Here is a 26,091-nt window from a genome sequence, read left to right as displayed (position 1 = left end):
CTGTACCAGAAAAAGACTTAGAATAGTGCTTGGTAACAGTAAGAACTATTATTTTTATTTTTATAAATTATCTCATTATTTCTATAGACTGAGCTCCTGAAAGTAAAATTTTGGGAACTTATTAATATTTATTGTTTTCTACATTTTGATATCTATGTGATATTTATCCCCAGGAATATTTTACAGATTCTATTAAAACTCTGAAAGAGCAAAACATACCTAAATCCATTGATATAGATCAGAGTTTTCATTATTTAAAATAATGAATTAATTACAGTTTGATTTTCCTAGAAGTGAAATGTCTTAGATTTCTTTCTGCAAATGAAGTTATCTTCATCCTATTTTGTATAAAACATAAAATAATAGATTTTCTTTAGATCCACTTGTGATGACTACATATTCATGACACTATACTAATAAAATTCTCAAAAATAACAAACCTGCACATTATGCACATGTACCCTAGAACTTAAAGTATAATAATAATAATAAATTAAAAAAAAAAAAAACCTGAAGGGAAAGGAAGGCAATGATAAAGTGATGGAAAAAACAACAACAACAACAACAACAACAAACAAACAAACAAAAAAACAAAACAAAAAACATTTGGGGCCAATATTATCTCATTATTAAAATAAAGTTAAATTATATGACCGTATGAAACCATATGACAAAAGAGAAGATTCCTTAGATTGGAATCTTGACCACATTATTAATGTGTGTTGTATGATGCTACTTCTCTATGTCTCGATGTTTTCATCTATAAAATCGGGATAACTAATAACTATGTCATGAGGTTATTATAGTGTTTGAAGGGGTTAATTCATTTAAAGTGCTTAGAATAAGAAAGAACACTTAATAAGCACTTAATCAATAACCTTTCTTATTTTATGAGCCTGTGTATGGAAACACTTCTTTGGAATTATCAATAATATTTAATATCTGTATAATGTTTATAAATTCAGAAGTGTTTTTTCACAAGCCTTATTACATCATATAATCCTCTGAAATTAGTGTTATTCTCACTATCTATGCTAAGAAAAATAGAGCTAGGAAATACTGAGTAACTTTACCAGGTAAAATGGATTGTGAAGTGGCGAATAGGACTCCTTCCTAGGGTTTCTTATTTGAAATTTATTTCACTGCTCATGTTTCATTTCACATATTAGCAAAAAATGATATAATCTCTAACACTATGGTATACATACACTAACAGACATGAATCTCATATGAGTAACTTATAGTTTATATTTTCTGGAAACTTTTGGGGAACCAGGGTAAAATATCCAGAATTTAGGTAGTAGTTCTTGCTAGGTAGGAAATAGCTACACTGATTGCATTCTCTTACAAGGGAAATGTATTGTTACAATGTCATTATGATGATGATTTCTCACTTCTGTATGTGCTCATAATCACCAAATGCCATAATATTGCAACCTAAAGGTGGCAAATAATGACTTCCATGAATAATAAATCAGGCTTTATTGTTATCTTAATACTGTAACAAGAAAATTAAGTTATTCTGAATCTAATGGGTCACTAAAAAATTTAAAAACAAGAGGCATTACTTTGTTAATGATCTTATACAAAGCGCCCAGTTAGATACTTTCCTGATCAAAATGAGTTGAATAGAGAGGAAAAAAAAAATATACCAGGAATGGAAGAGTGCCAACATACTAATTTCAAGGGCCTCCTTTCATATACCAGTTCCACCTGCACCACTGTGAAGACACAAATCAATACTGTATCTATTCTGGGCTGTCAATTTGCCAAACCAAAGTGGTGAAAGCACTTGAGGAAATTCTGAATGAGGCTGGATCTACATGGCCACAGTGAATTGAAGTGACTGCAGCATTTGCTCTTCCCGGATTGGTTTGGTGTTTTTCATTTACAGGGCTTGCACCTCTAGACTCATAACTAGGCACATTCATTTGGGTCTTATAAACTGCCAAGACCTACTAGAACTGGACTTTGACAAATTCGATGGCTGCTAATTTTGTGAAATAAAGTATACAATGATTTTTTTTAAATATTTGAAAGCAGTTGAAGTTCATTAGATGGGCATTTGAATTGTCAGATAAAGGACAGCTTTGAATGGCATATTATGAAAGGACAAAATATTTAATAAATATTTGCCCAAGGTAGATTGTCTTTTCCTCAGGCAGATTAAGGAATGAGTGCCCATTTTCCTTCCCTTTAAATAAATCAAATATTTTCTCATTGTGATCTTTTGCAAAAATTTATACTTCTGATTTTTTTTTAAAACTTCTTGCACTACTAAGTTGAAGTAAGAGTTTGCTAAGACTCATTAAGTGAGTCCACATTTCTAATTTTCTCAGCAGCTATTGAATATGCGGTTGGAACCAGAAACAGTGTTTTCATTTGTGATGGTGTATTAGGAGAGGAATGTAAATCCCAATTGTGTGACAAGGAAGGATGTGACAGGATTTCTAAGTGTGAAGTAATTAGGAAAAGTTGAGAGAATTATAAAACAAAAATCTTAAGTCTCTTTGGAAGTAGATACATGCATCTAGATTTTTTTTTTTCTGACTTTTGTATTTCATGTCATGGAAGAGCACAAATAGAAATGGAAGGTTCACTATAACACAAATTTTCAGACTTCCAGAAGTAGAAAAATATATTTTAAAGCAAAACTGTTAATAATAGTGGAGAATTGCCACACACATTTGCTCCAAGGAATAAATGGTCAGATGCAATATGTGTATCTGTTTCATACATATACATATTATTTTAGGCTACTGATTATTTGTGCCTTTGTAACTATAATTTTATGTGTCTTAAGCTTTATCCAGAGGATTTAGGCTTAATACAAAACTGTCTGACAAATGCATTACCATATAAAATATGAAGACGTTAATTTCCACAAATAATCTGTATGAAAAAGAAAATAATATTAAAATAGTCTTGGAAATAAGTACTGATCCATATGCCTAGGACCTACTAGTCATCCGTGTGTGTTAAATGAAATTGAGCTGTAACATGAATGAGAATTAGCTGATGGATTTAATGAAAAATGTGCTATTCGTTGACATTCATTTACATTATTATTTGATATTTAATGAATCTTTGGCAGAAGTTTATGAATGTTTTTAGGATTTGAGCTAAAAAGAAAAAATGGCTAAGGGGAAAACTTAAGGCCATTGACATGATCAATTAAAATATTAAAGATATAGTAAAGTTAGACATATTAATTTCTGAAAATGGAAACAAGACACAAATACATGATTACATTTTCTTTATTTTACGTCACTTTGCAATAGTGAATGAGAATTATACCTCATTATAAAAATATGAATACTACTTCTGAAAATCAGAGCTGGCTTGGCACATAATTGTTAGTGAGGCCAAATAATTTGTGCTCACTGAAAGCCTGTGCTGCCACAAACGCTAAGACTTTTGCACAGATGGTTGGTGTTTTTTTGTTTTGTTTCGTTTTGTTTCATTTTGGTGGAGGGAAAGGTCAAAGAAGCAAAATATTGACATAGTGAAAAACTAGGACAACACACTTAAATTTTAAAAAAATAATTTAAGAAAACAGACAAAAATATAAAGCTGCTTTCATAATGGGTGCATGAATAGCCAGGCAACATGATATCATGGGGCATGGGGAGAGATGAGGCTCATGCAGGAGTTTAGACTTCAGCTCTAGCCCTTACTCTACCACTTATCAGTGTAACCTTGAAGAAATCATCTAATATTTTTGAGGCTCATATTTCTCAATGGTAAAAATTATGCATAACTGGACTTCCTAGTTTTAGAGATTTATAAATATCATAATGAGGAGGAAAAAATGTATTATTTATGAAAGACGAATGGTGTAATAGAAATGAGCCTAGACATTAATCCTGACTATTTGCTAATTTTGTAAGTTTGAACAAATTGTTTTTTTTTAGAAGTTCTACTATCTGTAAAGTGAATAAACAATAACACCTAATATTAAGGGTTGTCAATATTATTGATATGGTGAATCTAAAAACCTGAAGTATACTATACCTGTAGATTTATTCATATATTTATAAAATTTCTTCTTAATTCAGTTTGACTTTGGGATACTTTTACTGATCCTAATGGATCCAATACCCTTCATTTAAATGTTTCCTTGCCTCAAACCTCAGTCCCAGTATGTCTTTTCTGAAACCTAAATGTCTATCTCCAGAATCTCATTGAGTCTCATAGTGTTAAATGCAAGTATTTTCTGAGGTAAATATAGAAAATTTGTTTCTCCTGCACAGATATCCTTTTAGACGTCCATTCCAACATCCATCTACTTGGTTGACATCTTCCTTTAGATATTAAATGGCTACCTTAAAATTAACTCACTGAAAATAGAGCTTTTGATATTCTTCCAAAAATTCTACCACTTTCTCTATTGCCTCACCATGACTCAGTGAATTCCGCAATTTTAAAGCCTGCAGATCATTCCCAGTATCCCTGCTGTCCCTAATTAACCACATTTAATCCATTAACAAACCCTTTTAAGTCTTCAATCCATACATTTTGCTCCATCCTTATATCCCAAACTTCGTTTAAGATATTATCATGTTTGACCTGGACTATTGTTACAGGCATCCAACAAGGCTAAGTAAATTCAACTCAGAGCAGCAAAGGTGATTTCTTAGAAATGTAAGCTAGAGCACATCCAGACCTTAAATAAATTTTTTTTTTTTTTTTGAGATGGAGTTTTGCCCTGTTGCCCAGACTGGAGTGCAATGGCGCGATTTTGGCTCACTGCAACCTTGCCACTGGGTTCAAGCGATTCTCCTGCCTCAGCCTCCTGAGTAGCTGGAATTACAGGTGCACACCACCACACCCGGGTAATTTTTTGTATCATTAGTGGAGATGGAGTTTCACCATGTTGACCAGGCTTGTCTTGGACTTCTGACTTCATGATCCGCCCTCCTTGGCCTCCCAAAGTGCTGGGATTACAAGCGTGAACCACTGCACCCAGTCCTAACTCTCTTATTAACCTACAAATTTCTTTATTAATTGGCTCTTTTCATCTCTGCAAATTTTGCTTACCCCATTCTCCTCTTCCTTACTATCCCCTAGGTCTCCAGGCACCCTTCCCAGGCTTTTTCATTTGTTTATTTAATCCAGAATATGTTTTCCTGGCTTTTCTCATGATAGTCTCATTCCCACCTTTTAGGTCAGCCCTAAATGTCAGCATTTCTTGACTGCTGTATCCAAAATGGAATCTCCTACTTTTAAAATTATTTTTCTTTTTTTTTCTCCCTCCATAGCAGTAATCTCAAGCTGTAATTACTTTGCTGTCATATATTTTCATTGTTTATGTTTGTACCTTGTCTTCCTCACTAGAATGTAAATCCTGCCAGGGGAATATCTCAATGTGCCTTTTATACAGCAATATTCATTACAGTTGCCAAGAATACCGGTACTTCCTCAATAAACATATATTTAATTCATAGATGTCTGAATAAAAATGTAGTTTTTTTCTTTTGTTTTTTAAATAATGTAATAAAAATCTGGGGGTAGATAATCTAATTCTGGTACAGTGGCTTTGTAGGAAGTTTCCATCTTTTGCGTATTGTTTTCAGTGGATCAGCTTTTGTACTTAAAGTTATTTTTGTCAAGAACTGTGAAAGGTTTGAGATTTTGCTGTGTTTGTAATTTTAGTAGTTAACCTGTCACAGGTTCATAAATGCTGAAGGAAGACATGAGATTTCTGGGTCAGGTGTAAAATACTTTATGATTCATGGCATAGCAGGCAGCATGAACTTCATGTTTGCATTGGTTCCCCTTGCCAAGCAAGTCCTACAGGGGCCATGTGAATGGCTCAGATAGATGCTACACACATTCAATTAGTGTCACAACTGAGGAACCCCAAACCAGGAAATACCAGATCTTATAAGGGGACTACTAGCAAACCTGAAGAACTGTTGCACTTGAGGGGGCCATTTTGAGTATTATTCTGGTATGAAAACAAATCTTCCCTCATCCTCAAGGAAAACACTATTTCTAAGTTTCAAGACTATTTGCCATGCAAGCATCCTTCAAAAGACAATCCAGGGCAGAAGCTTTTATAGGAGGAATAGTTAACTCCATGGAGAATTGCCTACAATGGTCTGATGTTGCAAGGGAGCTACTATAGCTCCAAAATGAAGTCTTCACACAACTCTGTTCAGACAAAAAGAACAGAGAAATGTGAAAGAAACATTTATTTTTTTCCTACAGCAGTTTTTATTTTAGTTTTTCTGTTAGTGATGGAAGTCTTTCAGAGAGGTGCTGGGAGACTTTCTGTCGAGACTCTTTGGCCAGAATTGGATCACATGTTTATCTCCAGACAAAAAATACTGTCAAATACTGTCTAGAAGGAGGTAATTTCCATGTTTGATTTAACTGTGTAGTAGGTTATGAAGTCAAGAAGTGTGAGACCATCAACTTTGTTTCCTTTTTTTTTAAATTGCTTCAGTATTCAGTCCCTTGAGATTCCATATTAATTTTAGGATGAGTTTTCACATGTTTGCAAAAGTGATGTGAGTATTTTGATAGGGATATATTGAATCAATATATTGTTTAGAGTAGTAGTGTTATCTTAACAAGACTACATCTTCCAATCAATGAATATGGAGTGTCTTTTCAATTATTAAGAAATTTAAAAACTTTTATTTATGCAATATTTTGTACTTTTCAATGTACAAATCTTATGCTTCCTTGGTTAAATTTATTTCTAAGTAATTTATTTCTGATGCTGATGCTGTTTTAGGTAGAATAGTTTTCTTAATTTCATTTTCAGATTTTTCATTGCTGCTGTATAAAGACACAACAGATAGTTGTGAGTGTTGATTTTGAGTCCTTCACTTGGCTGAATTTATTGGCGGTAACACTTTGTGTGTGTGTATGTGTGTAGTTTGTGTGTGTGTGTTCTTTCAGGTTATATATCTATATATATTATATATATATATAGAGAGAGAGAGAGAGCAACATATATTGTATACACACACACACACATACATATGACATTTCCTCTGCAAGTAGAGATAGTTTCACTTCTTCTTTTCAATTTGGATGTAATTTCTTTTTTAAACCTAAGTGGTCTGGCTAGAACTTCCAATATTATGGTGGATAGAAGTGGTGAATGCAGACATCTTTGTTTTATTTCTGATATGAGGGAGAAGGCTTTCAACCATTCACCGTTAAGTATTGTGTTTGTCGATTCGATTTTTTAAAGGTTACTTTTATTGCTGTCTGGAAAATGGTCCAAAGGGATTAAGAGCAGGTGTTCCAATTAGAAAACACTCACAGTGTTTGTTGCTTGGTGGTTTGAGAGATGAAAAAACAACAACAAAAAAGCAGACAGATTAGAGACATATCTGGATGTAGGATGACAGTATTTCTAGCATGTACAGGGGTGGTTAGGCATGGGCTTTACGGATACACTTTACAATACAGCAATCATTAGCTACAAGTGACAGTTACATTACAATTTTCTTATTTGTTGTAGTCACTTTTCATGAATTCAGTACCAACAAACATATGGTTAATGGCCATCAAATTGGAGGATAGAAATATAAAACAATTTCATAATTGCAAAAAAAATTACTGGATAGCACTGCTCTAGAGCATGCCTGGGTATTTGTCTCTGCCTTTCTTTATCTTCATGGCTAAAAAGTGAAAATGAGCTTAAAAATAAACACAAATATTATCCTTTAAAATGATAAATTATTTTACTAATGCAGCAACACACCGATGTCAGTTAACATTGGCAGAAGTTAGGATTTGCTTATGTCAAAGGTACAACAATATGGATTCACTGTAAATTGATATTCTTAACAGTATTTTTTGGAAGAAAGTGCTGTTTAATGTTTAAGAAATTGTACTAAGATATTAAACTTTGTATTTGTTTTCTAGTTCAAAAAAAATTAACAATTACTTGTAATTCTCTGTTTTTTTTCATACATACAATGGAGATATGATAATTTTGAGTACCTGACTGAATTTTTATGAGAATAAAACCAAGCTTACAGCAGTGTCTTCCACATTTAAAATGCATACTAAGTCACAAAGAGATATCTGTTAAAACCAGTTATAAATAAGTAGGCAGACAGATGATAGCCTGATTTCATTTAACGGCACTGATTTATTTATGCCTGAATCAAAATCTGAGTAAAGTTCACAGCTTTAATATTGAATTTTTTACAATGTGCATTCCTTTGAATGCATGGAACATTCTAGATATGATACAATTTCTACAAAGCATTTAGTCAAAACAGTGAATGACTGAAAAAGCCTCAGAACGCCCAAAGGTAATCAGCTATTTAACCTGTTTAGGTCTTGTTTCTCAGACAGTTGCTACTATATTAAAAACAAAAGAGGCTATGTTCATACATTATGCATACTTAAACCCTGAAGAGGCAGAATTAGTTCCGTAGTTACACTGTTTTGTGGTCTTGGCAACTGTGACTGCCTTAAAATTTAAAGATGCCTACAGTCATTAGAAGGGTTCTGTTTGGTTAAATTTTGAATATACTTTTGCTATCAGAAAAGCCTATAATAGATACGTCTGATGATTTTTTTATTTTTATTATGATGGAGATTATATTTTCATTTAAATCTAATAATTTCATGAAAGGGAATTAAAATTCTCCTTATAAAATAGAAAAACAAAATCATTAACATATTTATTTTTATGTCCTCAAAATAGTGAGAAACAGTAATGTTTCCAGATGTCAAATATATCAGAATATCAGAAAGCCTTTTTGAAATTATTCTGTCATTATTATGAAAATAAAAGATCAAAGTATTTTAAAATTGAATTTCCATACGTGTGTATGAACAAATGTAATTAGGTTAGCAGCCAAGATTGTTTCTTCAGAATCCAGGTATAGGAGGTGATGAACTTGTGACTCAATTTATATAATTACCTGTTCATATGTTTTGCCTATTTTCTATTGGATTGGTCTCTTTCCTATTAAAATATAGAGATTTTTATAAATTAGATATGCTAGGCTTTTTATCTGTAATATAAACTGCATTTTTTCAGTTTGTTATGCCTTTTGCTTTTGAATACATTAATTGGGGATAAACACATATTTTTTATTTCTATAAAGTAAAAATGAATATTTTCTTTTATGATTTTTACATTTTGAAGCACAGTTAGATGGTCTTTTCCAGTACATGGTCATAAGTGACTTGGCCTTGTCATTTACACTATTATTGAATATACAAACATACACACATATATTTATATGTGTACATATGCACATTTACATATACAAATATATACAAACATGTATGATTTGGATGTCTGTGTATATATATATATGTTAAGCCATTTGCATTTCTTAGTGTGAGATGAGTTATTAACCCAACTCCTTTATTTCCTAAATGACTACCTTGTTGTACTTTCCCAAATTACTACCGGAAATACCATTTATTTAAAATTCCATTATACCTGATTTATTTGAAATGCTACCTTTATGATCTAGCAAATTTCTCTACATATTTGGATCTATTTCTGAAAAATTAGTTTACTCTATTTGTCTGCTTATCCAGATGCTATTAACTCATTTTTTTAAAATTATTGAGTACTTATAGTATTGTTTATTCTGATGGACTTAATGTACCCTTATTGTGTACTTATAGTATTGTTTATTCTAATGGACTTAATGTCCCCTTGTTGACTTTCTTTCTAAAATTGCACTGGGCATTCATACCTGTATATTTTTCCATATATCCTATTCATAACACCTTTAAGAGGCTGGCTGTTTCTAACTCTTTCTATATATTTTCATTTGTTTCATTCTACTTTTGTGATTGTTAAAAATGTTTTAAATTTTTCCTCAAATGAATGTTTTTCATTTTTCATTATTTTCATGCTTTTTGTTCCTTTTGTTGTTATTTATATTATAAATAAGATTGTCTCTCACATTATGTCTTCAACGGGTCGTTGTGTGCATACATGAAGGTTACTGATTTCTGTGTTTTAAATTCACACCCCGCTACCTTACTGAATTGTTTCATTGTTTGTGAAAGTTTTTCAGTTTACTGCTGTGAAATTGCCTTGGTTTAAGTCATATTATACACAAATATTAATATGTTTAGTGCCTCCCTTTTAGTGTTCACACTTCGAATTTCTCTTTTGACCAATTAAATTAGTAAAAACATCTAGTACTGTGTTGGATAATAGTGGTGATTATAATACTTCCATGTTCTGGACTTATCAATACAGCTTCCAGTATTAGCCCATGTCATATATATGATTTTTGGGTTGAAACATAGATAGATAGATAGAAAGATAGATAGATAGATAGATAGATAGATAGATTTTAATAAGATGTCTGTGTTATATACAATTGATTCTTATTATGATATGTCTTATAAAGTCTTCACAAATATGGATTTAGTGAATACTGAACCATTGTTCCTAGTGTAATTTGTGCATATGTGTGTGTACATACACATATCTCATGTAGATTATAATCTTGAACCCTAAAACAATTCTTCCAGGTAGATTATATTTGCTTTATTTTTTGAAAGAGAAAATGAGGTTCAGAAGTGTTAAGTGACTTGCTTAAGACCACACCCCTAACTGTACCCACTTTAGGATTCAAACCCTGTGCAGTTGGCTCCAGAGCACTAGTAGCTTCTTGGGCTACACTACACTGCCTCATACTGTCTCTATTCGACACTACACTGCCTCCTACTGCCTCCACTCATACAAATGTAGACAGTAGGAGGCAGTGTAGCATAGTCCAAGAGGCTATTAGGTTGGTGCAAAAGTAATCGCGGTTTTTGCCATTACTTTTAATTGTTTTGCTTTTGCACGAACCGCAGTTACTTTTGAACCCGCCTAATACTACTTGCTCTTCCACCTGTCTCATCCCCTGTATATGAGCTGAAACAAGAAGACAGAGCAATGCCTTGTTAGGCCTCAACTGGCAATGTGTCCATCAAAAACTCAAAATGTTCACTGCTCTGCTGTGGATGTTCTTTGTATCATGAGAAAAGGCTGCCATTATTAATTTCGGAGTTAGAAATATATTCTATTCAGTAAGCAAAATCACAAATGTAGAATTTGCAAATAATGAAGATCATTGGTATATATATGTGTGTGTGTGTATAGATATATACACACACATATATGTATATACACATACACATATACATAATGTTTGTGTGTGTATATATATACTCATACATATATACACACATATATATACATATCTATATATAATTAAGGAATTATCTATTTTATTTATTTATTTTTTTGAGACAGAGTCTCGCTTTGTTGCTCAGGCTGGAGTGAAATGGTGCAATCTCAGCTCACTGCAACCTCCGCCTTCTGGGTTCAAGAGATTCTCCTGCCTCAACCTCCTGAGTAGCTGGGATTATAGGCATGCACCACCACGTCTGACTAATTTTTGTATTTTTAGTAGACACGGGGTTTCACCATGTTGGCCAGAAACTCCTAACCTCCGGTGATTCACCCACCTTTGCCTCCCAAATATCTATTTTAATTTTATTCAATGTTTTTTAGACCAATAATTATTGTTGAATTTTAACAAATTAGATTCAGTGGCCAGGAAGATATCATTATAATTTTCTTCTCAGCTGTTTAATGTCTTGGGGATATTTAATGTCTCAGATATGTAATGCTTACAAACATTCTGCTATCTTAGAATATACCCCTGTTGGTCAATATTCTTTAAATGAGGTCCTGGAATTTATTCTCTAATATTTTATTTAGATTTTTCATTGATATTACTATAGAGCTTGGTCTGTGAAATATTTGTTTAACATTTATTACTTTTGTCTATTTAAACTTGTGTGATAAAAAGTATTTGGATGAAAATATATACTCTCTAATTGTTTTAATATTATCTGTTCTTTACAGTAGTGTGTTTTATTGTAATTCCTGAACTGAACTGAAATTACCTTATAAACAATTAGAAGAGAGGGGAATTATGACAGGGTAATGTGGTGGTCACATTGGTTCAGGCACAATCTTTTCTGCACATCTAGGATATAAGCCACTAAATAACAGTTGCTGAAGGGAAAGTACATTAACACAGACCTGCAGTCACCTCTTGTTACAGAGGCACTTTCTTATTTATTTCCAGCTTATCCATGTCTTGATCTTGTGACAGTCAGAACCTTTCTGAAACTATATGAGGTTGTAACCTGAGCGTCACAAAGCTGCTGTTTCTGTCTGTAATCAGCCAGCTGATGTGCACTATCTCAGCAGTCGGTAAACACCCTCAGTAGGCAAAGAAGGACTTTCTGACAGGATGGTTCATTGCAGGATACAGTGGAGTATCTGTGTTAGTGGAGCATCTGTATCAGTGAGATATCCAGCAATGGAAATGGTCACTGGCTTTGAGCTTGGTTCAAGAGGTTGCAGAGGCAATGCAGGCAGAATGCAAGGCAACAGAATGAAGGACGTCTGAGGGCCCTTCCAGCCAATAAGGTTCAATGAATTCTTAATGTCTGTGAAGTCTGAATTTCTGTTGTGTCCTCTCTTAGCCTGTCCGGCCTGCAGTCTTTCACCTCTTCCCACTGTGCCCTGGAGAAGCGGTTTCTAAAGCTAAAGACTACTCTAAAATACTTGTAGTCACTGTGAAAAACCAGCAGCTATTTTTCAAGCATCTAAGTTTTCATTCTGTGCCATTTTAACATTGATGAGGTTATGAGGAAGTCATTGAAGCTTATGTCATTCTGAATTCCAGACATGGGGCAACAATACTGGTTGTACAGACCTCATATTCCAAGGCGAAGGTGTGATAGGGGTCGGAGACTCTCTGGGTGCCTTCAGGAGCTGTGCCCCTTATGCCAGATGACCCTGGATTAAAATAATTAATATCATTAAATTTAACAATATCCATACTACTCAACATGATTTATAGATTCAATGCAATCCTTATCAAAATTCTTATAACATTTTTCACAGAACTAGAAAAAAAATCCCAAAATTCATATGGAACCATAAAAGACACCAGTCAAAAATATTGAGCAAAAAGAATAAATCTGTAGCCATCACACTACCTGACTGCAAAATATACTGCAAAGATATAGCAATCAAAGCATCATGATAATGGCATAAAAACAGAAACAGTGGCCAATGGAAAAGCAAAGAAAACCCAGAAAGAAACATACAAATATACAGTCAATTGATTTTTCACAAAGATGCCAAGAACATATAGTGGGGAAAAGACAGTGTCTTCACTAATGATGTTGGTAAAACTAGATGTCCACATGCAGCAGAATAAAATTAGAAACTTTTATCACACCATCTATGGGAATCAACTCAAAACGGATTAAAGACTTGAATATAACAATTGAAATTTTAAAACTACTAGAAGAAAACTTAGAGGAAAGCCTCCACAACATTGATCTGGGCAATTACTTTTTGGAAATTATGCCAAAACACAGGCAACAAATACAAAAATATATAAAAGGGATTGCATCAAACTTAAATGTTTTTGCACAGCAAAGGAAAGAAGAAACAGAGTGAAGAGTCTACCTACAAATTTGGATAAAATATTTGCAAATGAAATATCTGATAAGAGGCTAGTATTCAAAATATATAAGGAATTCAATTCAATAGCAATAGAACAAATAGTTCAATAAACATATGGACAAATGACTTGCATAGACATTTCTCAAAGGAAGATAACCACATGACCAACAGGTATTTGAAAAAATGTTCATGAGACATTATTAATCATCAGGGAAATACAAATTAAAACCACAGTGATATGTTACCTCACACCTCTTAGACAGTCTCTTGTCAGAAAGATGAAAGATATCTAGTGGTAGTGAGAATGTAGAGAAAAGTGAACACCCTAGGCTTGGCTCTTACTCTCAGGGTCAGAGTAGCTGCAAAGGTCAATGGCAGGTTCTAGCTCTGTGGCAGGGGGCACAGGCTTCACCATGAAGGCCCTACCTTACCTTAGCCAAGCCAGCCTCTCCCACTGCCGCCAAATATCCTCTAACTTACTTTTTGCATAATTCCTGTTATTTTTAAATACAATTTAACTTACTTTTTGCATAAATCCTGTTATTTTTAAATACAATTTTGCTTTGTGGTGCCTTTATAAAGATTCAAATGTAGAGACTTCTGTATTGGATAGTAATTTCTTCTGAATCCTCTCTTATGTATTTTTTTGATGATAGATTCCTCCCCTCCCAAATGTTTCTGCTTACTTTACTTATTGGTTTGTTGAGAATTATATCATCTCCAGGAGACAGTTTTGATGAATTAATTTTTTTCCGGAAAATTATGCATTTATCTAGGTTTTCAAATTTATTTCTATAGACTTGTTAAATTGATTTCTTAATTATTTTACAAATATCTTCTGTTTCTATAATAGTTTCCTTCTTGCTTAGACTTTCTCTATTTTTCTTGATTAAGTTAACAAATGCTTTATCTAATTGAATTATTTATTCTTAAAGAAACTGCTTACAAAAGTGTGCTCATGCATGTGTGTATGCATTCATATATTAATTCAACTATTGTGAAAATGTTACGGGTATGAAAACTATTTAGAATCTTTCTTGCGGTATCTTCCTTTCCTGGTTTGTACTTCTCCAGTTTCTTCACTGAGATGGTCAAAGACTCTGGTTCATTCTGGCAGGCTGAGGAGTATAATACTAGAAATAAATGAAGCCAAGGAATCTTCAGTGACCAACTCCAGAATGAGTTTAAAATATTTAATAAATCAGATTATTTGCAAGAGTGCAACTGTACATTTACTCAGGTTCCTTTTTATTAACAATTAGTGACTATTAATTATTAATTTAAACATTGTTTTAAAAGCATAATACATTTAACACTATGAAGCATTACACTGAAATTTAGATCTGACCATTATGTCACATATTCTGGTCAGTAGGTTCATAGTTGTTGTAAAACTTGTCCTGGACTTAAATTTTCCTAGTAAGCTAGTCACAGAAAGTACATAAATACTCTACCTATTAAAAATCACAAGAACATACTATTTTTTTAAGTGTATGCAAATTATTGTGCCTGATTTTATTTTAGAAAACACATTGTCTTTTTGTCAAGATGTCATTATATACTCAGAGATTTTAAATTTAATATTAATGTGAATACTTTTTTGATATTCTAAATTTTTTCACATGTTGATTTATGAAAGATTTTTGTATGATTTTGAAGACTATTTTTTAAATTCAAATAATTATTTGAATTGTAAAACCTGATTACCTCCTTTAATTTAAAGCTTAATTATATTAATTCTGGTTTTAAAATGAAATTTTGAATGTTAAGTAGATTTATTTGAAAATGTTTCAACTGTTATCTCATAGTTGATAAAAGCTGCTTTTATCATGAGAATAATATATTATCAGGAAATCTATCACAACTCTAGATAATACCTATTCACACTGAAATATGATGTTGGAGTCCCCATTATAATAACAACAAAAGATATTTAATCTCAGTATGTTAAAGACTTACCTCAGATGTATATCTCTTCTTTATTAATATTACAGATATTAAATGAGAATACTTACCTGCGTGATATGGTGTAGCTGTGTCCCCACCAAAATCTCATTTTGAATTGTAGTTCCTATAATCCTCACGTATTGTGGAAGTATTCCCGGACCAAACTGAGGACTGGGCTGATATTTCTCACAGCCTAATAACGAGATTCAGATGAACTAGGGAGGAAGAGAGTTTTTATTTGCTGTAACCAGTTACAGGGAGAAGGCCTGAAAATTAATGCCAAACCAAGTCAAAATTACTAAGTTTTCCAGAGCTTATAAACCTTCTAAGCTATATGTCTACATGTGAAGTGTACATTCATCTAAAAACAAAAGTGATTAACTTCTTTTAATCAATAACTGAGGTTTGAGAACTGAAGACCTTCCTCTGGAGCCCCAGCAAATTTACTTAATCTAAATAAGTCCAGGTGCTGGGGTGATTACCCTTATCTTGTCTCCTGATAAATCACAGAGGTTTGGGGAGTTCCTTCAGACTCCCAATAAACTTGTTTGTGGAAGCCTGGGGGGTCTCTTCAGACCTAAAATAAAATTTGTTTAATCCTAAATGAGTCCTGTTAAGATTTCCTTCATTATTTTGTAATGCTTTAAGGCCCAGGAAAGTACTAGGCAAAACTCTTGATGGGCTTTTGTTACATCACAGCCTTTGTATAAGGGCACGGGCTTTTAATATTTAACTTAACCACTCAGTCAGTACTGAAACAGTTGTTACGGAGGCCTGCAATAGTGAGACCTGGCCTGCCACAGGAGGGACCCAGCGGGAGGTAATTTAATCGTGGGAGCAGTGACCCTCATGATGTTCCTGTGATAGTGAGTCATTTGTCATGAGATTTGATGGTTTTATAAGGGGTCTTTCCCCCTTTGCTTGGCACTTCTCCATGCTGCCACCATGTGAAGAAGGATATGTTTACTTCCCCTTCCACCACTATTGTAAGTTTCCTTAAGCCTCCCCAGTTATGCAGAACTGTGCATTAAAACCCCTTTCACTTATTAGTCACCCAGTCTCAGGTATGTCTTTATTAGCAGTGTAAGAATGGACAAATACAGTAAATCGGTACCAGGTAGTGGGGTGTTTCTCTAAACATACCCTAAAATGTAGAAGCAACTTTGAAACTGGATAACAGACAGAGGTTGGAACAGTTTGGAGGGCTTAGAAGAAGATGGGAAAATGTGGGAATGCTTGGAATGTCCCAGAGACATGGAGGCCTCAGAAGACAGGAAAATGTGGAGAAGTTTGGAACTTCCTAGAGATTGTTGAATGGCTTTGATCAAAATGCTGCTGGTGATATGGGGAATGAAGCCCAGGCTGATGTGATATTAGATGTTGATGAGGAACTTGGGAACTTGAGTAGAGGTCACTCTTGCTATGCAAAGAGACTGCTGGCATTTTGCCCCAGCCTTAGATATCTGTGGAACTTTGAACTACAGAGAGTTGATTTTGGGTCTTTGATGGAAGAAATTTCTAAGTGGCAAAGCATTCAAGAGGGGTCACAGCATAAAAGTTTGAAACATTTGTAGCCTGATGATGTTATAGAAAAGAAAAACCCATTTTCTGGAACGAAATTCAAGCCAGCTGCAGAAATTTGCATAAGTAACGAGGAGCTGAATGTTAAACACTAAGACAATGGGGAAAATGTCCCCAGGGCATGTCAGAGACCTTTGCAGCAGCACCTCCCATCACAGGCCTGGAGGCCTAGGAGGGAAAAGTGGTTTTGTGGGCCAGGCCCAGGGCCCCCTCTTCTTTGTGCAGCCTCAGGACATGGTGCCCTGCATCACAGCTGCTTCAGCTCTAGCTGTGGCTACAAGGGGTCAAGGTACAGGTAGGGCCATTGCTTCAGATGGTGCAAGGCCCAGGCCCCAAGCCTTGACAGCTTTCACATGATGCTGGGCCTGTGGGTTCACAGAAGTAAATAATTGAGGTTGAGGAACCTCTGCCTAGATTTCAGAGGATATATGAAAATGCCTGCATGTCCAGGCAGAAGTTTGCTACATGGGTGGAACGCTCACAGAGAACCTCTGCTAGGGTAATGCAGAAGAGAAATGTGAGGTTGGAGCCTCAACACAGAGTCCACACTGGGGCACTACCTAGTGGAGCTGTGAGAAGAGGGCCACTATCCTCCAGGTGCCAGAATGATAGATCCACTGACTGCTTTCACTGTGTACCCAGAAAAGCCACATACACTCAATGCCAGCCCATGAAAGTATCTGGGAGGAGGGCTATACTCTGCAAAGCCACAGGGATGGAGCTGCCCAAGGCTGTTGGAGCCTACCTCTTGCATCAGTGTGACCTGTATGTGAGACATGGAGTCAAATGAAATCATTTTGGAAATTTAGTGTTTAATGACTGCCCTATTAGATTTTGGACTTCCACAGGGACTGTAGCCCCTTTGTTTTGGTCAATTGCTTGCATTTTGAATGGGTGTATTTACCCAGTGCCTGTACCCCCCATTGTATCTAGGAAGTAACTAACTTGCTTCTGATTTTACAGGCTCATAGGTAGAAAGAACTTGCCTTGTCTCAGATGAGACTTTGGCTTAGGACTTTTGAGTTAATGATGGAACAAGTTAAAACTTTGGGGGGCTATTGAAAGATGATTGTGTTTTGAAATGTGAGAATATGAGATTTGGGAGGGGCCAAAGGTAGAATGATATAATTTGGCTGTGTCCCCACCCAAATCTCATTTTGAATTGTAGTTTCCATAATTCCCACATGTCATGGGAGGGACCCAGTGGGAGGTAATTCAATCATGGGGGCAGTTACCCTCATGCTGTTTTTGTGCGAGTGAGTTCTCGGGAAATCTGATTATTTTCTAAGGGGCTCTTTCCCCTTTGCTCAGCACTTCTTGCTGCCACCATGTGAAGAAAGACTTGCCTTCTTCCCCTTCTGCCATGACAGATTCCTGAGGCCTCCTCAGCCCTGCAGAACTGTGATTCAGTTAAACCTCTTTCATTTATAAATTGCCCAGTCTCAGACAGCTCTTTATAAAAGTATGAGAACAGACTAATATAGTGGGACAAAGTAACAACAGATAAAAATTTCCATTCATTCAATCTGATCTTTTCTCATCTTACCCTTCTAAGTTTCTAAGGAGAAGCTGTTTTTGTGTCTAGATGTCACAAGATACACTGACCATGATTCTTCATGCCTCAGGGGAAGGTTTGTGTTATTTCTTTGGAAAGCCATTATTTTTCTTTTTCCAGTTACCTTCCTTCTATTTCTTACAGGTCCACCTGAATTTCTTAAATATATTTTTTCTTATCTCTCAAATTTTGACAGGATATATGTTATATATGTGTGTGTGTGTGTGTGTATACATAAACTAGCTCTCTCATCGTACTCTTTGCAGCATTTATATTTTAATATACATTTTAGTTTTATAATGTCATAATATTCATTTAATATAATACTATTATAATGTAATGTTATATTTTATATTATATCATATCATTATATTAATTGTATACTTTTATAGTATATATTATATTAAAATTATTGTTATAAAATATATTAAAGTATTAATATATTTTAATATAATTGCTATAATATTAAATGAATATAACATTATAAAACTAAAATATAATTATATTGTGATTAAATGTATGTAACATTATAATTATAATTATAACATATAACATTATAATTAATATTATAATATTTGTTTAACAGCTATCTCCCATGAAGAAATGTAAGCTTGATGACAGCTGGGATTCTGTCTAGTTTGTTCAGAATTGCAGGCTTAGCACCCAGCAGATTAAAGGCATAGGATGTGGTCAAATCAGTGCCTATATGAATGTGCATATAACAGAATGGATGGATGACTGAACACAATGCCTCTTTTACACAATTTCCAAAACCTCATTAACAGTAGTCATTTCTGCCAGGGAGCAGTCTCAGTTTCTCTTGTGGTGTGGGCTCAGTTCATGTTCAGGAGTCAGGCAGGAGTATGATTTGAGAACTTTTTATAAATAATATTTACTAAACATGATAACTCAATCAGAAATAATGTTGTAGTTAGTATCTTTTAATGTCTTAATATTTCACAAGGCATATTTGATTTTAGGGATATAAACAGCCTGTCCTCCCATTTCATCTTTGATTTTAGGGAGGAGCTACCAGTCAACTGATTCCAGGCCAAATTTGATTCCTATCAGTCCATAGAGTCTTCAGTTAATTCCTTTTTGGAAATCCTATACTGAGGCAAATTAATTCTCTAGATAGGCTCTTTGTCACTCAGTAACTTGTTCCTTCCTCTCCTTCAAATTGTATCTTTAGACTTAGCTAGTTTGGTAGTCCAATTCCAGTTTTTAAGCTTTATTATAAATGTTATTAGCAAAGACAGTTTTGCAAGCATTATTAAAATTTATTTTATGATTCAACTATATTTTATTGAAATTTGTTTAAGATTACTCAAGATGTCTTAGAATTACCCAGCCTTTACTGGAAGAGCAATTGGTTAGATTATTATGATTTATTATAATTTTACATAAAAATATATATTTAATATAGGTTGTTATAATTTACCATTATAACTGTTCCAAAGTGTAACCATTACAGTTTGATCCATATTTTCATAGAGCAAGACTGTTTGATGTTCTTCTGCTGTTTACCTTTTTGATTGCCACATTTCTGTCTCTTTCCTGGGCTCCACGTTCTTTATTACATAGTCTGATACTGATATCATGTATAGAGATGGAAAATACCAACTTCTTACCAGAAATATTTATTTATATTGTCTGTTAAGTAAAATTTTCAGAACATTTAGATAAGACCACACATTCAAGTATCATTTCAATCTTAATATAAGGGTAGATTCCTGAAACAGACCAGTTCAAACTTATGATTACTAGAGATATCTCTGGAAAAAACATTATAAAATACTCATACAAAACTCAAAAAATATCCCACAAATCTTACATTATTAAACTATTGACTGACAGCAGAGTGAGAGGGGGATTACTTTCCCAGAATCAGTCTGAATATTATTAAAAGCTTAAAAATTTCTTTTGAAATTGCTTGAAAATTTTTTCAGAAATGCTGCCTTTCTTAAGATGGAGACTGTATATTACATTTCACATAAAATTGTACTCTAATATTTGGGATATAATTTTTCTTCATATTTTGTTCTATAGATCCTCCAAACACTGCATTTACAAAATTTAATTTGTTTTCTCTCATCATCAATTCAGATCTTTACCTTCTCCTGCATTTCCATTGAAAGTTGTAGCCCATCATTTGGCACATAGAAATCTGGGAGTCATTCAGACATTTATTTTCTGTCATCTTCCACATGCAAGTAATCCCCACACCAGTGCATTTATCTCCTAATTTTATTTAATGCACTCAGTTTTACTCCATTCCTACTATGATTACTGTAGCTCAGACTCTCCACTGCTATCTCCCAGATGATCCAAGTAGCCTCTTATCTGATCAATAGCAACATTGTACCTATCCTATAAAATGCAGTCGGGGCAATCTTACACACATGAAACCCTGAAATCTGACCTGTCATGCCCCTCCTTACAGTCACTCTAGGATTCCCATCCCTCACATAAAAATTCCAAGTTCCTTAAAAACAAATCAGAAGATTCATGAAAATTCGACCTTTCTCACTCATATCTTGCCTCTCTTAGTTATATATTTTACGATCCCTAATAATGTATTCAGTTTCTATTGTTGTGTACCAAATGAACATCAAGTTATTTGCCTAAAACAACAAACACTATCTCTGCGGGTCAGGAGTTTGGGCAGGGGTGAACTGCCTCCTCTGCCCAGATTAACACAAGGCTAGCATCAAGGTGGTGGCTGGATTCCTCTCTGGATCTCTGGATCCTATTTCAAGCTTACATTGTAGACAGTACTTAATTTCTTGTTGTTGCAGTTTCCATTTTGTTGTTGGCTGTTGGCCAGGGTCTGCTCTCAGCTCCTCCAGGGTCCCTCTTAGTTTCCTGCCATGTGACTATCCCAATAGGTCCTCTTGAACATCAGTCATTCTTCCTTTAGGCAGGGCCCACATTTTTCCCAAGGGATTCCCTGGTTAGGTTGGGTATACTCAGATAGTATCATTATATTTAACTCAAAGTCAAGTGATTAATAACCTACTTATAGAAATAATATCCTATGATGATCACAGTTCTTTCTTTTAAAATTAACAAAATAGAGGTTGCATTAGTCCATTGTCATACTGCAGATAAAGACATACCCATGACTGGGTAATTGATAAATAAAAAGAGATTTAAGGGACTCATAGTTTCACGTGGCTGGGGAGGCCTCACAATCATGGCGGAAGCATGTCTTACATGGCAGCAGACAAGAGAGAATTAGAGGAAAGCAAAAGGGGTTTCCCCTTATGAAAACATCAGATTTCGTGCGACTTATCCACTACCATGAGAGCAGTATGGGGGAAACCACCCCCATGATTTAATTATCTCCCACCGGGTTCTTTCCACAACATGATGGAATTATGGGAGGTACAATTCAAGTTGAGATTTGAGTGGGGACCTAGTGAAACCACATTAGAGGCCATCTTAGAATTTTGCCTATCACAGATATCAGCCAGTTTGGGTTTGCTGTGAATAGTGATGCTTTTGCTTAAACTATTTCTTCTGATAAGAAATTCCTGATATTTTGCTCCTGGTGAATTCTTACTCACCATTTAAGATATAGCTTAGGCACAATATCCTACAAAACACAGGTTTTCTCTTTATTCCCAAAGTCAGCTAAGCTTTTCTCTGCTCTGCTGTTACAGTATGCTATGTCTGTTGGTCCCCTAGCATGAGTCATATTAACTTAAGACTGTGTTTATTAGTTTGTATTTTAAGGGTAGTGTATTAGTCAGCTCACTTTGCCATAACAAAATATCATAGACTAGGTGGCTTAAACAACAGACTTTTTTTTTTTTTTTTTTTTTTTTTAAGTTCTTCAGAAGTCTGGGAGTCTGAGATTAGGGTACCAACATGGTCAGTTTCTGGTTATGCCTCTGTTTCTGGCGTATAGGCTGCTGCCATCTCACTGTATGCCCACATATACCTATGTGAAGGGAGAAGAGAAAGAGAGTGACCACATTATCTGGTGTCTATTTAAATAAGAGTTCTACTTTCATCATGAAGACCATAAGCTCATGATCTCATCTAACCCTAAATACTGCTATAAAGTCCTTATCTCCAAATACAGAAACATTGAAAGATACACCTTCAACATATGAATTTGGGGGGAACTGAAACATTTACTGCCATCTGTCAGAAACATAAGAAATGTATAAATTCTACAGTGCCTACTTTGTGGCTGACGAAGTTTGCATGTAGCCCCCTTGTACATAATATGCCCAATGGAAGTCTTCAGAATATTATTGACTATTTTCAGAATATTATTGACTATTATAAAAACTGGGTCTTGTCTGGGCATGGTGGCTCATGCCTGTAATTCCAGCACTTTGGGAGGCCGAGGTGGGCGGATCACCTCGGCCTCCCAAGGGGATTGAGACCATCCTAGCCAACATGGTGAAACCCCATCTCTACTAAAAATAAAGAACTTAGCTGGGCATGGTGGCTTACGTCTGTAGTCCCAGCTACTTAGGAGGCTGAACCCTGGAGGCGGGGATTTCAGTGAGCTGAGATAGTGCCACTGGACTCTAGCTTGGCGACAGAGCAAGACTTCGGAAACAACAACAGCAACAACAACAACAAAACACCTGGTCTTCTATTTTCCTAAATTACATATTCATTCTGTTTTCTTATATGAGCTGCACCATGGGGTTCCTGGCTCCTGATATCTCTAATCTCTTCTGAAATTATGTTAGAGTTATTTCATCAATAACCTACTTGATTAATATCTCCTGACTTTAAAGTCTTCAGTGGTTCCTCTGAGCCTTAATGCCCTCATAAACGGACCCCAGTCTCTTTCTTACAGCCCTCCTTTCCTCTTATTCCTGCTTGTCCCTGTCAAACCACCATGGTATCTATGCTTGAGTCAAATGTAGCTGCTCACTATTCTTTGAGCAAGTTCAGCCACCTCCCCACCCCAACTTTTAAGGTTTCACATATTTTCTTATCCTTGAAATATTTGTTATCTCTTCCTACATACTGAACAAATACATTTCAAGTGTTTGGTGACACTTTCCCTGACTACTGTACCCGAGTTTAGGCGTGTCTTTCTTTATGCTCCTTTAATATTGTATAGATGTATAACTTTTGCCACATCAAATTATAATGATTTGTTTGCTTCCTTGTATCTTTCTCTAGATTGCAAATTCCCTGAGAAAACTGCAGATTATTTTTCTTTGTAACTGCTGTGCTCAATACACCAACTAGTTGTTTTTGAGAACAGAAAAATCACAACTGGGAATAGATTGAAATACAAGTCACATGTTTTCAACCAAGGCAATGATAAAGCCTGGATTTAAAAAAAAAAAAAAATCAATGCCATTGACTTCCCCACTTAAAATTGTCATATGGTATTACATTCTTGTTACATGGGCAAAATGTGATTCTTTGAGAAATTCATAATTTCAAAAGGCAATTTGAATTATTCAGAAACGAAGGTAGTTAATGAAAGAATCCATATGTAACACACTGTCACATTTTAAAGTTCACTGTTAGATATGATTTATAGAACTTACTCATAATATACCTTAGTCTTGTTTTGTTTTCATTTTGTCTAAAACCGTTTTCCTGGGCAAATCTGCCTCCACAGCTAGAGACATATATCACGATTTGTTGAGATAGTCCTGCTTCATACATGCTTTTCCAGTACAAATTATTAAAAAATATCCCCTTTCAATATCAAAAGTATTCTGTTTTGGATAATAATTATGCAGTTGCTCTAATTACAGAGAACATTAGTGCTTTAAATAAAATGTCACACAGACCTTTGAAGGACAACATTTTAGAAAGGCTGAATAACCACCATTGATTACTTTATATTTGTTGAAGATGTTTACTTGCTTTGAAAAGAATCTGAATAGTAGGATGAGGGAGATTTACAGTTTAGATTCCACTTACATAGTGGAAATGATGAACAATTTGACACCTGTGTCACTGCCTTTTTCAAATGTAATCCTTTATAGCCTGAAGTGAGTCTTTTTTTTTCTCTCTCTAATGAAAGCCTTTTAGTGTTCTAATAATAAACCCAAATAAGCTTGTATGTCACGCCCACATATATATCAGGAGGTGAAAAGAGTTTAGCCCAGTATTCTGTTAGTTCTCCATTGACTATCAAACTGACTATCCTAGGTTTGATAATTAGATAAAATAATACAAAGAATTCACTGACAGCTACTATACCCATATATATGCTTAATTAAAGGAAAATTTTATAAATTAAAATCAGGACAAGTACATAGGGTGAAATCTGAGAAAGTACTGAATGTGGACATTCCATTGTCCTCTCCCTGTGGAGTTATGAACGTGTTACTTTCCCAGTTTCAATGTATGACAGTATGCACGAGGTATTGTCAAGCTCCCAAGGTTTGAGGTTTAGAGATTGATTGACTGATTGACTGATTGATTGATTCATTTGTTAATTTCTTCTTAGGGACAGGTCTTGCCATGTTGCCCAGGCTGGACCCAATCTCTGGTGCTCAAGAAATCTTTCCATCTTAGCATCTCAAGTAGTTGAGACTACAGATGCATGCCATTGTACCCTGTGAGGTTCAGAGTTTTCACTGGGGCCTCATTATAAAGGCATAATTGATAAATGTCTACATGGTTGATTTAATCTCTAGGTTTACCAGTACCCTATGACTCAATGTCTGTACCTTAAATCACACCGTTGGTCTTTCTGATGTGACCAGTCCCCATGGTAAATCAGTGTTAATATCTGTCTAGTCCAGACCACCAAGGAAAATAAATACCTTCCAGGAGCCATGAGCAAAGGCTAGAACTCCTTTTGGCCCCAGTTAAATTCTTTACTACACAAAAAACTCTTGTATTCATATATCATTAAAATATACCACATTAATTACAGATTCAGCAGTATAACAAAGCCATAAATTCAGCACCCAAAATGTGAAAATTTTAAACTAATAGCAATCAAAATTTTATATCAAATGTAGACAATTAAGTAAATGAAATATTAGTGAAATAAAGCTATAATCAAAGTTTTTCTGGAAATTGTTTTTAAAATTTAATTTATTCACAAGAAAAACCTTTGTAGGCACAAACATCAGTCAAATTAAAATCTAGGTTTAGCAGTTCACTCAATGAGGTCAATTTGAAAATGTCTTTTTAAAAAAAGATGCATAGCATTGTTTTCCTTTTATTATTGCAACTAACTGTTCTGAAAAATCTTATAGTTACATTATCACTTCTAACCTGGCTGATATAAAATAGAAGTTTTGTCACGAAAGTAAATTATAATCCTTGGGGTTTAAAAAGGAGGAAGAAAAGAAAATGGGGGAGCATCAGTATGCCAAGTGGTAATCATCATCCCCAAAATCATTTCCATGTGTCTGTGAAAGCATTTGTCACTCTGTCACTCTGTAGAGTAACTGTTAACCTACTTGTCTCCTCAGTCACCCTTCTCCTTACAACTTCTTGAGGGAACCTTGTCTAAAGAAATTACTGAAGTCAACCAAGTATTTATTAAATGAACAGT

The 26,091-nt window shown here is 34.6% G+C and overlaps 1 protein-coding gene and 1 long non-coding RNA gene across 5 annotated transcripts in view; one reads left to right on the top strand and one right to left on the bottom strand.

The window, feature by feature from the left end:
• Window positions 1–26,091, top strand: part of LOC105484614 (BMP/retinoic acid inducible neural specific 3) — a 399,147-nt gene that overhangs the window by 102,116 nt on the left and 270,940 nt on the right. The gene's annotated exons all lie outside the window — the stretch shown is intronic.
• On the bottom strand, window positions 219–22,527 carry LOC139357984 (uncharacterized). The gene is made up of 4 exons (XR_011612151.1): window positions 22,455–22,527; window positions 15,514–15,660; window positions 12,738–12,820; window positions 219–338 (listed from the first exon to the last, which is right to left on the bottom strand). It is a non-coding gene; the product is annotated as an uncharacterized lncRNA (long non-coding RNA).

Source organism: Macaca nemestrina, chromosome 1 (assembly GCF_043159975.1).
Source record: "Macaca nemestrina isolate mMacNem1 chromosome 1, mMacNem.hap1, whole genome shotgun sequence".
Lineage (NCBI taxonomy): Eukaryota > Metazoa > Chordata > Mammalia > Primates > Cercopithecidae > Macaca > Macaca nemestrina.
The sequence above is the reverse complement of the archived record's forward strand: the minus strand, read 5'-3'. Positions and strand labels throughout refer to the sequence as shown.